The sequence below is a fragment of the Dipodomys spectabilis genome, unplaced genomic scaffold (genome assembly GCF_019054845.1).
Source record: "Dipodomys spectabilis isolate Male_0828 unplaced genomic scaffold, ASM1905484v1 ptg000108l, whole genome shotgun sequence".
Taxonomy (NCBI): domain Eukaryota; kingdom Metazoa; phylum Chordata; class Mammalia; order Rodentia; family Heteromyidae; genus Dipodomys; species Dipodomys spectabilis.
The window spans coordinates 21,149,720-21,165,711 of NW_024870785.1; the positions used below are offsets into that span (position 1 = coordinate 21,149,720).

Genomic DNA, 15,992 nt, shown 5'->3' on the forward strand with positions numbered 1-15,992 from the left:
GGGGTTGGAGGTGGGGCTTAGTCGGTAGTGCATCAGCCAGTGAATGAAAGCATTAGATTAAGAGTTCAGAATCATGGCCTCAGTTGGAAAAAGACAAAACAAAAAACAACCCAATCTCTCAGATTTGTGTGCTTCAAACCTTGATCTTCAAATCTCTCCTTTCCGAGTAGCTAGGATTACAGGCATGAGCACCAGCACCTGACAGCCTGTCCATTGGATAGACATAGTAGAATGTTAAGAAGCAAGGTGTGGGTTCTAAGTCACCAAGATCTCAGCAGCTGGGCTTGAGTGGGGAACCTCAGGCCAACATTACTTACAAATAGCAAACTGAAGCCCATGGGGGGAAGGGAATTTCCTGCAATCAGCCACATAGCCAGGGAGCAGTGGAGCTGGAAGTAGATCCAGACAGACATTTATGCTGCTGATCTGAGGCTCTTCCGGTCCTATACTCATGGTTGCCACTTAAGCCACAGAATGAGGATTAGAGATTTCAGGGGGCCAATCCTGCTGTCTGCCCACAGCCCATGAGGGGAGGACCCCTGTCTCAGACTCCTGGGAACCTCTTTGAGGACAGAGGCTCACCTTATCTTGGAAGCAGAGCCCAGCCCTTCCTGCAGCTCCCTGCAGCCTCTGAGAAGTGGGTAGTTGTCCATTTACAATGCGGTAGCAAAAGCCCCACAGACTGAGTGGCTGGAACAACAGAAGGTTATTCTTCATAGTTCTAGGGGCCAGAAGGTTAAGGTCAAAGTCAAGGTCCAGCTAGTTCTGTTTCTGGTGAGGGTCCGATTCTAGTACCCTCCTAAGGGTACTAAAACCATCACCAAGGCTTCACCCTCTTGGGCATTATGACCTCCCAGAGGCCTTGGCTCCATACACCACCCAGTTGAATAGGGCTTCAGGGTATTTACTTGGAGACCAAACTTTCAGCCCTGTATTGGAACACACTGGGTCCACCTCTTATCTGTGTGACTGTAACTAAGATCTTCCTTTATCCACAGGTGTTAGTTTTCTCTTTTGTGAAATGGGAAGTCTAAAACTGGATAATCCGTAGCTGGGCGGCTCAGTAGCTCACCCCTGTAATGCTAGCTACTCAGGAGGTTGAGATCTAAGAATGTGGTTCAAAGCCAACCCTGGGCAGGAAAGTCTGTAAGACTGTCACCTCCAATGAACCACCAGAAAACCAGAAGTGGTGCTGTGGCTCAAGTGGTAGAGCGCTAGCCTTGAGCTGAAGAGCTGAGGGACAGTGCTCAGGCCCAGAGTTCAAAACAAAACAAAACTGGATAGTCCAACTTTAAAATTCTCTGTGATTCAGGTACTAGTGGCTCACACCTGTAATCCTAGCTACTCAGGAGGCTGACATCTGAGGCCAGCATGGGGAAAGTGAGCCCACAAGACTATGTACAGTTAACCAGCAAAAAGGCAGAAGTGGAGCTGTGGCTTCCTTGTGTGGCCCTTCCTGTGGTCCTGTCTTTATCCTTAATCAGAAAGTGGGTGGGGCTTTTGTGGCGAGTCATAGGACACATTCTTACCTCCCCAAGGTCGGGGCTCCCAGGAGGCCCTTTATGGCCTGAGCATAGTCTGGTGCTTGCCTGGGAAACATGCGGAGGACACGGTGTCACCAGGAGGCCACGGCCCTCTCCTGGGTTGTGTTTCTCATCTCACCGAGCTGCTGTCAAGGTTAAAGCAACTTCAGATAAATCACTGCAAAGCAATTATGCTTGGTGTTGCTCAGGCTGCTCTACCCAGCCCGCGGCCCCTCGCAGACCCGCCTGGGCAGCCTTCTGCTGGGCATCTGGTATGCCTGGGGGCCTCCTTGGGATGGTGGGCTCCACGGTGGCCCCCCCATACTAGGGCGCAGCCACTGTAACGAGGACAGAAGGGAGCTGCGGATGCCTGGTAAATGCTTTTTCAAGGTCTGTGAGCAAGAGGCGCACGCTTCACCCCCTACCCTCACCCCTTCCCCCTGCGAATCTCAATGTGGAACCAAAAAGGATTCAGGTCTTGACAGCATGGCGTGTTCCACCCTATAGTTCCATTGAATCCACAGCTGCTGAGTGCAGGCCAGCAAGCAGGGCTGGGGGGCGAGGGATGAGGGAGGTGTAGCTTTCATCATCATCATCAGAGAGAGGAGGGGGGAGGGAAAGGGGAGAGAGAGAATATGCCTGGAGCTGAAGCAGAGCCCCCTGCATAGAGACAGGAAGGGAGAGTAGACCAGAGTTTCTGACTTGTACGATCGTGGGGATGTGGCTTAGTGGTAGAGTGATTGCCTAGCATGCATGAGGTCCTGGGTTCGATTCCTTGGTACCATATAAACAAAAAATAAAATTTAAACCAAAACAAAAACATCACGGGAAGCAGAAGGAAGTAGAGGATAGAAGGATCCAGGCACATACGAGAGTCTCCATTTTGTTCTTTTTTAAATTCTATTTTTTATTGTAAAGATACTGTACAGAGGGGTTACAGTTACATGAGAAAGGTAATGAGTACATTTCCTCTTCAGCATTGTTACCCATTTTGTTCTGTTTCATTATGTATTTATTTTGTGCCGGTACTAGGGCTTAAACTCAGGGCCTTGCACTCTTCCCTTGGTTTTTGTTATTCGTTGTTTGTTTTCACTCCAGGCCTGCTCTCTCCCAGTTGAGCCACAGCTCCACTTCCAGCTTTTTTTTTTTTCTTTTTTTCTGGTTAATGGGTGGAAAGAGTCTCATGGACTTTTCTGCTTGGCCTGGCCTTGTCTGGTGATCCTCAGATCTCAGCCTCCTGAGTAGCAAAGATCACAGACATGAGCCACCAGCACTGCCAGGCAATCTAGTTCCCATTTTAGAAGCTCAAACTAAGGCACAGAGCGGCCAGAAGCCCCCACAGTTGGAGCATGTCTCCACCCCCGTTACCCCCCCCCCAAGCTGTGAGTAAGAAAAGGAGAAGGAACTTAGGAGAAGAGTAAGTCAGAGCCAGAGGACCCCTTGAAGAAGGCTAAGAAAGCCCAGCCCTGTCCTGAGTCCTGGGAACCTGGGATTGCAGGACAGCGGGAAGACGGGTCCACCGGCCGCCTTGTCCATCTTTTTGCTCTTAGCCATCACCTCCCGCAGTCCGGCCTCCCTTTTTCTGAGCCACCCAGCCTCTAGAAAGTCCTTTCATAGATGGCTTCCAGGGATAACCGGAAATGACCAGGAGTGGGTGAAGAGTGTCCCACTATTAGGGGCTGTCTCCTTCTAGGATGAGGGTGAGACTGGGTGGGGGGGGGGAAAGGGGAGGGAAGGGGAGAGGAAGCTCACGGAGACCCCAGGACTGAAGCAGCCCCCTACTGCATGTCTATACTCTGAGCCATAGACCTCTGATGTCCCCCCAACACCCCAAGAAGAATGGGAGACCTTCCCAGAATCCTCAGCTGCCCCCGGGACCAGCTCTGTGCCTCACTGTTTACCCTTCCAGGGTTACTCTGCACCCCTAGACTAGAAAGGTCCTGAGATGAATAGGCTCTCAATGTGGCCACACCTGCCTCTCCTGTATCTCGAGAGCCACAGAAGCTGCCAGCCATCTCTGGGTTGTGTGTGGAAAGGGGGGGTGTTGCCAGATGCCAGTGGCTCATGCCTGTAATCCTAGCTGCTCTGGAGGCTGAGATCTGAGGATCCTGATTCGAAGCCAGCCGGTGCAGGAAAGTCTATAAGACTCTTAGCTTGTTAACTACAAAGCTATGGCTTAATGTTAAGAGTACTAGCTAGTGCCCAGGTCCTGGGTTCAAGCCCCAGGACACACACACACACACACACACAAGCCCCAGGACACACACACACACACACACACACACACACACACACACACACACACACACACACACACACACACACACACACAGTGTTGTTGATAGAGGAGGGGAATATATTCTGCCCAGCTCAGCTTTAGCCATCTGCTCCCTAAGGATAGAAATCATAAATGGCACGCAGACAGGCTCAAGAATTGGCCAGGGGGCGGGCGGGGGGGGGGGCGGGGATGCTTGCCTAGAAGGTGACAGAAACAGACTGGCAGGGGCTGAGCTGGCATCGTCATGTAGGGCTGGCAGCCATGCCAGCATCGCCCCTCCCTGCACTGGGTGGGCAGCAAAAGGGCACGGTACTCCCAACACGCTGTGCACCCAGCGTGGCGTGGGCAGGACGCTGTGGGAAACATTATTCCTCCGGGGCCGGGAGTCACGAGCCAATACTTGCGTCTGCCAGCCTGGCATTGCCAAAAGGGAGAGGCGTGTTGGTTCTCTCTGCCAGGCCTGGAGGATGGCACTGTCCCCAAAAGTAGCGTACAGATGGATGGGAAAAACCCTACTGCACCCCCAAAGAGTAGATCCTGGGATTCCTTTTGTTTTTGTTTTTTTTTCTGGACCTGGTGCTCGAACTCTGGGCCTGGATGCTGTCCCTGAGCTGCTTTTGCTCAAGGCTAGCGCTCTCTACCACTTGAGCCACAATGCTACTTCCAGTTTTTTATTGAGTAGTTTATTGGAAATAAGAGTCTCACAGACTTTCCTGTCTGGGCTGACTTTGAACCGCAGCAATCCTCAGATCTCAGCCTCTTGAGTAACTGGGATTACAGGCGTGAGCCACTTGCATCTGCTCCTGGGACACCCCCCCCCCCCCCGCCCCCATGCTAAGCATATCCAGGCCCCAGGAAGACTTGGCCATTATCCAGGTGCTTGGGTTCCAAGAGGTGAGTTCTTTGGGTGTATTTTGGCCAGAATGAAAGGAGAAAGGTTGACAGGTTGGGCTCTACCCTACTCCCACACTGTCAAGGTAACTCATCCCTGATACCCCTATCTTTTAGACGCGGGACTGAGATCTGAGGTCATGATAGCTCGTACGTAGCAGAGCCAAGATTTGAACCAGGTATCTGTCTCACACATGACTCTCATGTCAATGCTCACTTGCTTGTCGCACGTTCTGTAAGTCCTTCCTCAATCACTAGACCCCTTTGTCCATTGACTCATTACTCCTGTGTTCTCTGCTGGGAAGAGCCCTCCTGACTCCCGCAGGCCTCCGCTTTGCACATGGCTCCTTTGGTCCTCTCCACCCCCAGAGGGAAGTTGTTTGGTCACAGTTGCTCTCCTGCATCCTCTCCCACTGAGACCTTCTCCATGGCAGGTCCAGATCTTACCTGGCTCTGTGATGCTGAACTCCCTCGTATGCCTGGCACCTGGGGGTAACTCAGTATGAAACCAGGTTTTTAGATTCCAGGCTTAAAGTCCAGGAGTCCCAAGTTAGGTCTGACCATTCATTCCCACATACCAAATATAAACAGACATGGTGCAGGGCAGAGAATGGAGATTGATGAGCCTGGTAGCCATGTTTGGGAAGACAGCACTTCAGTACATCTTCAGCCATCTTTAGGGGTTCAGGCATTGGCTTTAGATTAAACAGGGTGAGTTGAGGGCAGGGATGAGGAAGGTACATAGAGTTAAAACAGTCTCAAATCACAGGTGAGGCCTGGTGGACCATTTGCTTAGTCTTGGTCCCTGGAGGAATTCCAGGGAAGTGATCACTTTATTACTGGAACAGACCAAGAACCAAGATGGTCTCCTGAGTTTTTGCTGTTTGCTTTAGGATGATAAGAGGAAGGCATTGCTGGCTTGAGGAGCAGTTTGTTTTCCACAGGAGATGGTTCTCTCACTGAATCTGTAGTCTTGGTGATCACAATGCTGACTGTATCAGAGAATTGTTCAAATGAAGACACAGATAAAGCTCAGTGCTTAAGCACTGAATTCCAGCCCCAGGACCAGCACTCCCTTCCCCACCCCCAGAAAAAAGGCACAGATACAAAGTTGGGGGGAGTTTTAGTTCATTCACAGGACCCAGCAGAAGCATCTTTTCAGTGGCCTTTTATAAGCACAGGGTTATCTGGGATCAGGCAATTTTGCTGTCCTGTCCAATCATGCCTTTTGATCCTCCTTGATGGTGTCCTCATGGTAGGCTGGTACTGGGGGGGAGAGGCTGGGTACAACTCAGAGTCACGATGCTTGATCTTCTAAAGCTTTGCAACTTGATGCCCCAAGGTTGTAATGCGAGCTACAGTCAAATTGATCTTTCAGAAGAAGCAGAGATCGCAATCATCTGGAGGGTTGAGAAAGATGCCAGGAAGGTGGGGGAGGAAGGAGGCAGTTGAAGGATGCTGTAGCCAGAGATTGCAAGGAGTGAGAGGGGCTGTCCTTGCAGGTAGACCATAGAAACAAAGGTGCTGAGTCGGGCTCACATCAGTGTGGATGGAGCAGGAGGTGCCAAAGGCCTGGGAGCCAAGTTGGAGAGGCAGGCCAGGCCCGACCAGATGGTATGGCTCTCTTAAACTGGGAGCTTGGACATGACTCCATGGGCCACCAGGCAGCCCCGATAGGTGCATTTTACATTCGTCATTGTTCCCTGATGGGTCAAGCCCCTCTTTCTTCTCCCAAGTAACCTGTGATCAGATCTTGACCCAGGTATGAGCAAAGGAGACTGCTAACACCTCTGATCTATGCGCATCCCCCCTCCCCCCCCCCCCCCCCCCCCCCCGCCTCCCCACACACACACTGTAGCCCTGGCCTGTCCTTTGGGGCCAGCTAGGCTGTGTTCACTCACTTCAGTTCCCAATTGGAGGTAACTAAAGGACATATAGCAGGCTCTCTTGGCCTTTGTCAGGCAGCAGATTGGATGAGGGGAGCCCATTGTAATTAAGAGTTGGTGAATGGTTCTGGGCAGGGGGTGACCTGCAGAAGCCAAGTGGGCATATCCTGGCCTTGACATCCTTTTCCCTCCCTCGCAGGACCAAGGAAGGCAGACGTGACTGGCAGTAAGATGGCTAGGGGAGGGCTTAGAGCAGCTCACTTTGGGGGGTCAGCCCTGTCCTTTACCCCCAGGCTTCAGATCATAGTGGGTCTCCTTAGAGACCTACTAATCCACTCAGAGACCTAGAAGCTGCCTAGCTTCTTCCCAAAAGTGCTATGGCAGCTGAGGCAGCCATAGCACTGGGGAATCTGTCACCCTCTAATAAGAGATGCCCATTCTGGCAGGCTGGGTAATAGGCCTCAAATGGAATAATTAATAAAGTTATAAAAATATGTCTACTGTATGGCCAGAATGATTCAGTCCAATTAGAAGCAATTATTTCTTGCCGTTCTGCCACTTAGAACTTTTTGTATGAATAATTCTAGTACCCAAGATAAGATTGTCGGGGTTGGCTCTCTGCTTGCAAAGTTGTACTGAAACCAACTCTTCCCCTAGGGCCTTATCTAATTGGGAAACAGCCATCTACCCATCTATTATCCCAAACATCATTTCAGCCAGCTATCTGCCTGTCTGATCATGTATCATTTTATTCACCCACATGCCCATCATTCTGTCTGTCCATCCTTTGATCCATCATCCATCTACTTATCCATCCATCTTCTCACTAATCGCGCCATCTATCCATCCATCTAATTATCCATTCATCTATCCACTTATCCATCCATTCATCTATCCATCCACTCATCCATCCATCTACCCATCTATCCATCCATTTACACACCCACCCACCTATCCATCCATCCATGCCTTCATCCATTCATCCATCCATCTAGACGTTTTTTGAGTCCTTGCAGAAGTATGCTAGGTTCTGGACACTAGGAGATGCATGAGACCTGTCCCTTCCCTTTTTCAAGGAGACTGCAGCCCATGCAAGTGACCTTTGAGTCACAGGAGCTTGTTTCTGATCCCTTTTGACAGATCCTGCTAAAAGTGGCTTTTTTGCCCTTCATCTATTCCCTTTCATTTCTCAAATACGTAAGCAAATATTCAAGTTAAACCTGACCTTAAGCTAAAGAATAAGCCACCTGTTCTTGAGATGTCAGAGAGCTTCAAAACACCTACTGGGGTTGGGTGCTGGTGGCTCACGCCTGTAATCCTAGCTACTCAGGAGGCTGAAATCTGAGGATTGTGGTTCAAAGCCAGCCCAGGCAGGAAAGTCCATGAGACTCCTCAGTGAACCACCAGAAAACCAGAAGTGAAGCTGTGGCTGAAAATGGTAGAGCAGCAGCCTTGAGCAAAAGAGCTCAGGGATAGCACCCAGGTCCTGAGTTCAAGCTCCACAGCTGACAAAACAAACAAAAATACTCAGTGTTCTGGACTTCAACTTTTTGTCAGGTGGTAATCAGGAGATGTAGGATCTGCCTCCACCCTGGTCAGAGAAAAGACATTTCCTTTTTCTTTTAATAAGTTTTTTTTTTTTTTAATTGTGAAAATACTGTACAGAGGGGTTACAGTTACATGAGCAAGGTAATGAGTGCATTTCTTTTTTTTTTTTTTTACATTTCTTTTTTGTATATACATAAAGCTTTTGTTTTAATAAATAAAGAATTTGGGTGGCGTAGGTTTTAAGTCACACTTACAGACCAAGAAAAGTGAAGCTACTACGACCCTGGGAGATGTGCATTCTGCATGCATGTTACACCGCAGCAGGGGGGGAAATAGACATTCCGGACATGCCTACGTGAGACACAGGAGCAGCAGGACAGCAGAAGCTGTCCTGGTGTCCACAGGGCACCATCTGATTCCACCTCCCTGCTGCCGAAGCCACGGAGAGCTGGGATACAGCAGAGGAGCTGGGAGTGGAGGCCCCGCCCAGTGAGCCTCCCGCTGCTGGGCTATGAGGTCCAGCCGGCTTTCCAGGTGTTGGACACCTTTATCTTGCAGTCCCCATTGTAGATCTCAACTCCACCAGCTACGTCCTCAGGCAGGTAGGCCTCCTGATCCATCTGGACATCAGCATCTTTTTTGGTGGCAGTCTTATACATCGGAATTGCTTTCTGCACTGCAGCCTTAACCAGAGGGAAGTCTTGCTTCCTGCAGCACACAAACATCCAGGGCTCCAACAGCCGGTACAGGCCCTGTAAGACCAGCCCATCCAGCAGCACTTGGTATCTGTTTGTATCCTTCACCACCTTGCTGAGTCTCTGTTTTGCCTCATTCAGCAGATCAGTGATAAGGTCGTCTCTAGCTCAGAGGACCTTCAGCCTTGCTTGATTCATCAAATTGGACATCTGAATTTTCCTTTGCTGCTCGATCTGCTTTTCTTTCTTCTCATAGTACTCCATAATCTTCAGTCTCTGGGTCTGCACAAGACGCCCTTTCTCAATGTTGAATTCTTCTTCGGCCTTTGCATCGATTTCTTCTGCTTTCTCATTGGCTTCTTGTTCAATAAAAGCCATCATGTGCTTCATCTGCTTCTGCACGTCAGCATGGCTGAGGGCCATGGCGGAAGCGAGGCGAGGTCAGTCGGGCGAATGACCGAATTCAAGACCGAAGGCCGGACAGGACGGGATGGGACAAGAGACGCAAACCCCAGTGCATTTCTTATCAAGCATTGTTGCCTCCTCCATTGTTTTTCCCCTACCATCCTTTCTCTCCCCACCTCCACAACTACATTTCCCCCTCCCCCTGACATTTCCTTTTTCTTGGCCAATCTATAAAATATAAATAACCACTGCTTCCACGGCTGATGAGAATCAAGAGGCTTTGGGCTACTTGTGGGACACCCGTAATTGCTTCTAGAACATTGGATAGAAGTCTAATTCTGACTTAAGTAGGCATCCCGAATGAAATTCTCATCTGTGCTGGCCTCATCTGACAGAATGTTTTCGTGAGCTATTTTATGGTTACCAAATATGTATCAAGAGACAATCTAGTAAAATGTGTTTGTGATACTTTAAGTGTCACTATTGCACAATACTGTGAAATATGTACAATTTATGTAATGACCTAATATCAATTTTTTAAAAAAAGAAGAAAGGTAAAATGAGAGAAGGGGTGGGTTAGGAGCCATGAGTAACAATGTTATCAGACACTTTGTATTGATATACTGCTTTGTAGAATGGGAACTTCCTTGTACAACCGCTTAAAGATAATACATTTTGTTTGAAAAGAAATGATCTAGGCCCATGTTTGGTGAGTCAGGAGATCAGAGCTGACCAAAGCTCTTTGACTCTGTGCAAAGTGAAAAGAGAAATCACAGACTGGGAGATGATATTTGCAACATGCATGCTATTTAAGGGTTACTGTTCAGAATATATATTTTAATTCCTGTACACTAATATGATCAAATACTGGTTAAAAATATTGACAGCTGGATATTGGTGGTTCACACCTGTAATCCTAGCTACTCATGAGGCTGAGATCTGAGATCCCTGTTTGTCACTAGCCTGGGCAAGAAAGTCCATGAAACTTTTATCTTCAATTAACCAGCAAAAAAAAAGCCGGGCGGGCTGGGAAGGTGGCTCAGTGGTAGAGCGCTTGTCTTGCATGCATGAGGCCCTGGGTTCGATTCCTCAGCACCACATAAGCAAAAAGAAAAATGTCGGAAGTGGCGCTGTGGCTCAAATGGTAGAGCGCTAGCCTTGAGCTGAAGAGCTGAGGGACAGCGCCCAGGCCCAGAGTTCAGGCCCCACGACTGGACCCAAAAAAATAAAATAAAATAAAAAAAGCCGGGCATGAAGATGTGGCTCAAATGGTAGAGCATCAGCCTTGAGTGAAAAAGCCAAGTGAGAATGTAAGGCCCTGAGTTCAAGTCCTGGTATTAGCACGCATACACACACACAAAGATTATTAACATACGGCTCCCAGGAAAAGAATAATTTTGATAAGCAATAAACAGATATATTCACCTCTCTTATAAACATGAAGTGGAGGTGTGGCTCCAATGGTAGAGCACCAGCCTTGAGCAAGAAAGCTAAAGAATAGCGCCCAGGCCCTGAGTTCAAGCCTCATATAAGGGCATTCTCTCTCTCTCTCATACATGCGCGTGCACGTGCACGCACACGCACACATACACATACACACACAGAATCTCTTTAAGTTTTCAAATGGTTGTTTTTACCTATGATATATTTTTTATGACTTTCCTCTGGGTTAGAACCTGAAATTTGTTCAGAGACCCTCTCTCCCTCCCCAACACACGCAGCCCCGAATCACAATTCATAGTGGGGAGATCTGCAGTAACACCGCGGTCCCTTCAGAGGGAAATGGATAAGTTGTAATGTATTCCCACGATGGCGTCTCCAGAGCTGTTACATAAATGAAGAAGTGCTGTACCTGTCTTGCGGGCTGAATCTCAAATATATCACAGTTGGTGGGAGCAAGCAGAGGGCTGTGATCATTTCATACAGTTCCGTCTGGGTATGTTTACAAGCATGCAAAATAAGGAACATGGTGTTTATGGGTATGTCTGTGTGTAGTATACACAGCAGACCCCCCAAGTCAGAGAGAGAGAGACAGACAGACAGTGAAGCTGGAAGTTCTGAATTTCTGTCTATCCAGGGGAGGAGGATGAAATGGACCTTGGGCAGATGAATAGAGATTGATATGTTAGAGACATGGGAAGAATTAGAACCTGGAGCTCCCTGGTATGCTGGGAGAAAAGAGGACCAGGCAGTCCAAGTCTCCAAGCTGATGAAGCATTAGAGTCAGACACATCTGGACAGCCGTGCCCACGAGAAGAGCTGATAGAGCAGGGTGGGTCTAACAGAGATGAATCTAATTCATCACGAACACTTAGAGGCGCTGGGTTCCCAGAAACGGCAAGACAGGAGAGACAACCCGCCTGCCCAGGAAGCGCATGGCCTGTCTCCTCGCTAATACCTTCCCTCACCCACCCTCACCCCACAGAGAGGCGAGGTGACAAAGGTTTGCTCAGACACCAGCCTGCACATTTATCTGACCAGCTCCCAATAAATTCCTCATGCCAGAGGCCTCGCCATCCATCTTGGGGGGCAGGGCGGAGGCAGCGATGGGGTAGCGAGCAGAGGAGCTGTCTGTCTTCCATTGCTTGGGGACATGGCCACATGTCTTGCTGGGAGGCAAGCCCCTAAATCCTCCTCTGACTTGCTTCCCTCCTAGTAAATCTGAATAGTTTAAAATAACTCCTTCTGACCTTGAGGCTGGTGCCAACTTTCTGCCATCCATCAGCCCCGGCCGGCTTCTTATTAAAGTTCTGCTGTTGCCTGGGAAAAAGTCGCCACCTTAAATCAAGGGGCCGAGAGGGCGATGGAGAGACAGAGGATCTGGAGACAGTGGGGCGACAGCAAGTCAGGAAGATGAGGTCCCAGCATGCTGCCTGGGTGAGCCAGGTGACCTTTGGGGGCTCGATCTGCAGAGCTGGCCCCAGGGGTGGCGGGTAAGATGCAAAGCCCAGAGGCTGGATGCTCAAGGTGAGATTTTTTTCCCCAGGTCAGGGTAGCCTCAGTACTGACAGCATCATTCATTTCCCTCAGTTACTCACCCTGGGGATTGCAGACTACTGATTATAAGCTTTGGTCATCAGCCTTCCTCCATCCCTTGCAAGTTCCCTCTCTTCCTCCCTCCCTTCCCTTCCAATCCCCCTCTCTCCCTTCCTTCCTCTCTTCCCTCCACCCTCCCTCCCTCTCTCTTTCTCTTTCTCTCTCTTACTCTCTTCCTTTCTTTCTCCCTTTCTTCTTCCATCCCTCCCTCCCTCTCTCTTTCTTTCATTCCTTCTGCGTCTTTCTTTCTTTCTTTTCTTCCTCCCTCCCTCCCTTCCTTCCTTCCTCCTTCCCTCCCTCTCTTCCTCCCTCTCTCCCTCCCTCCCTCCCTCACTTCCTTCCTTCCTTCCTTCTTTCCTTCCTTCCTTCCTTCCTCCCTCCCTCCCTCTCTCTCTCTCCCTTCCTTTCTTCCTTCCTTTCTTCCTTCTTCCCTTCCTTCCTTCCTTCCTTCTTCCCTCCCTCCCTCCCTCCTTCCCTTTCTCTCTCTCTTTCTCTCTCTCTTTCTTTCTCTCTTTCTTTCTTTCTCTCTCTCTTTCTTGCTTTCTTCTACCCATCCTAGGGCTTGAACTCAGAGCCTGGGCACTGCTCAAGGCTAGTGCTCTACCACTTGAGCTACAGCTCTCTCTTCTTGGGTTTTTTCTTTTCCTTTTGGTGGTTAATTGGTGAGAAGAGTCTCATGGACTTTCCTGCCCCAGGCTGGCTTTGAATGGTGATCCTCAGATCTCAGACTCCTGAGTAGCAAGGATTACAGGGGTGAGCGACTCAGATACCACTGGAGTTGGGAAAGAGAAGGTAGTGCTCAGACAGTGCTCCCGATTGGTAAGAAGAGCAGGCGATTATCAAGCATCCTGTCAGTGATGTAAGTGCTGGGGAGCAGACAAGACTGACAGTGGCAGCGTAGAGTGAATGACTTGGGCCTGGGGACTTTCCCTCCCCTCCCCTCCCTTCCTCTTCCCTCCTCTCCTCCTCCCTCCTCTCCACCCTTTCTCCTTTCCTTCTCTCCCTCCTTTCCCCTGCCTTCTTCCCCCTCCTCCTGTCTCCTCCCTTCCCCTCTCCCCTCCTCTCCCTACCCCTCCACCCTCCCCTCCTTTCCTTTCCTCTTCCCTCCCCTCATTTGAATCCACACCTGGGTGGCCAACATTCATTTTCCCCACATTTTTTATTTCACAGAACAAAATTAGGTTTGTGTGGGGTGGGGGTGGGGTAGGGAGTGGGTTGTTGTTAAGCCAGACTCTGAGGATTTAGAGATGAATAACCCAAGGTCAAGTTCCCGCCTCCAGCGTGCATTCACAGGATAGGTGTGACCCAGGATCGTGCTGGAAATGCAGGGAAGACACAGGTCAGGCTCCCCAGTGTGGCCCATCCAGAAGGATCCACGCCGGGTCCCATGGTGGTCATTTATTTGGGCAGATACTAGTCCTGGGAGAGCGTGTGGAGTGTTCCTTACCAAAGTGAGCTGGGCCATTTCTTGGAGTAAAAGAGTGAAGATGACGAATGTTACTTCAGCAGAAGTACAGGGCAGGGAGAGATATGGAGCAGGAAACAGCTTTCTGTTAATACCTGTAATCCTAGCTCTTCAGGAGGCTGCGATCTGAGGATCATGATCTGAAGCCAGCCCGGGCAGACATATTTGGCAGACTCTTATCTCCACATAGCAAGCAAAAAGCCAGAAAGGGAGCTGTGACTCAAGTGGTAGAGCACCAATCTTGAGTAAAAAAGCCACATGTGAATGGTAGGTAGGTCCTGAGTTCAAGTCCCAGCACACACGCACCAAGAGGCTTCTTCTCTCTCCTGAACTGTGTGTCTCTCTGCTCTGGGTCTCAGTTTGCAGAGGAAGCAGGGCCCTCGGGTGTACAGGTGACAGGAGTGACAGATCCCTGATGCCACTCAGGGTGTCTTCCAGGGAGGACATACACTGGCATAGACCTGAAAAGAGCAGACTTCCTCCATGAGTCAATACAATTTGCTTAGCAAATCAAGATTAGCAGGGCTGACTTCTCCGGGCTTGCCCTCAGCTTGAAACATCTCTCGATGTCAATCGCAGCCAGCAGGGCCAGAGAATGATGAAGAAATGCAGTGACGTTGCATGCTTTGGGAGCTGGGTACCTGTTGTGTTCCTGTGGGGGGGAATGGGGGGATGGGGGTGGGGGGGGGTAGGGCTGTGGCCTTGGGCTGTGGGCATAGCTGGCACTGGGGAGGGAAGGAGAGCCCCTGCCCACAAGGAAGGAAGGTCAGAACTGGTGGCTCACACCTACAATCCCAGCTACTCAGGAGGCTGAGATCTTGAGGATTGAGATTCAAAGCAATCCCAGGTGGGAAAGTCTATGACATTCTGATCTTTAATTAACCAGAAAAAAAATAAGTGGGAAGTGGCGCTGTAGCCATGAGCATAAAAGCTCAGAGACAGTGTCCAGGCCCTGAGTTCAAGCCTCAGGCCCACACAAACAAGCAAACAAAAACCAAACAAGGAATGGAAGGCACTATAGAGAAGCAGGCAGGCAAGTGAGATACTGTTCTGAGTGCTGGGCAGAATCGAGGCCGGGGCAAGGGGATCTTCTCTCAAGCGGATTTTTTGTGGATTTCTATTCTCTCTCCATGCCTGTGCAATGCTGGGCACAGACCAGAATCAAGAATGTAGGTGCCATGGTCACTAAGCTGGACCAAGAGAGCCTGAAATGAGTAACTCCATCTTAGTTCTTCGGAGTAGGGAAATTGCTCTGAAGCCAACACAAGGTTTCTCTCAATTCTGTTTATCTTTCTAAAACCTTCCTATAACCTTTGATTTCTGTAACTACGTAACTATTTTGGAACATAGGGAAGGGGATGGCATTTTACGAAGCACCTACTATATGGCAGAGTATGGGCTGGGCACTAGGGTGTTGGCTTTATTTTATCCTCCCAATGTCCTGGCTGTTTTTTAAAATTTTATTTACTTACTTGTGTTTATGTATGTGCACGTGTATGCACTCACATACATACATGCCAGTACGAGGCTCTGAACTCAGGGCCTGGGTGCTGTCCCTTAGCTTTTCTGTTCAAGGCTGGTGTTCTACCATTTGAGCCATACCTTCACTTCCAGCTATTTGCTGGTTAATTGGAGCTGAGCATCTCAAGGACTTTTCTGGCTGGCCTGGCTTCAAACCCTGATCCTCAGCTCTCAGCCTCCTTGAGTGGCTAGGATTATAGGTGCCCAGCCAAGGTTAACAATTTTTAAAGTGCAATACATGTATAATGAGATTGAACAAAGAAGTCCATGAATGTCAGATGGTTAATTGGAGGTAAGAGTCTCCATGGACTTTCTTGCTCAGGCTAGCTTTGAACCCCAATCCTAAAATCTCAGCCTCCTGAGTGAAGTTACACTGGTGCCAGATAGAACTTGTTTTGTTTTTGTTTGTTGTTTTTTTTTACTTAGAGCCACACCTTCCCTCCACATCCTGCCACACACGGGAAGACAGGGCCAGGCAGCATGGATGGCTTGGCCCTGTGGACTCTTTATCATTGGAACCATTTAGCGCACTGGAAAAGGGCCTCATGACTATAAACTAGCTGGTAATGACCTGACAGGCAGAGGGGGCTGAAGAAGTGTTAGGGCTACGGAGACATTAATCTGCTTCTAACTGCTGCTGCTTACAGACATTTGTTAGTGCAGTTCTGGGAGCCATAAAAGACAATTTGACCAGGTCCCTCTCAACACAGGCCCCTGGGCGAGGAGGAAGGGGCTGCCGGGGGC

General features: G+C 49.5%; 1 protein-coding gene and 1 pseudogene across 2 annotated transcripts in view; one reads left to right on the top strand and one right to left on the bottom strand.

Annotated features, from left to right (window-relative positions):
* Megf11 (multiple EGF like domains 11) overlaps positions 1-15,992 on the top strand; it is a 183,389-nt gene that overhangs the window by 46,264 nt on the left and 121,133 nt on the right. The window lies entirely within an intron of this gene.
* LOC122114400 lies at positions 8,478-9,302 on the bottom strand (annotated as a pseudogene).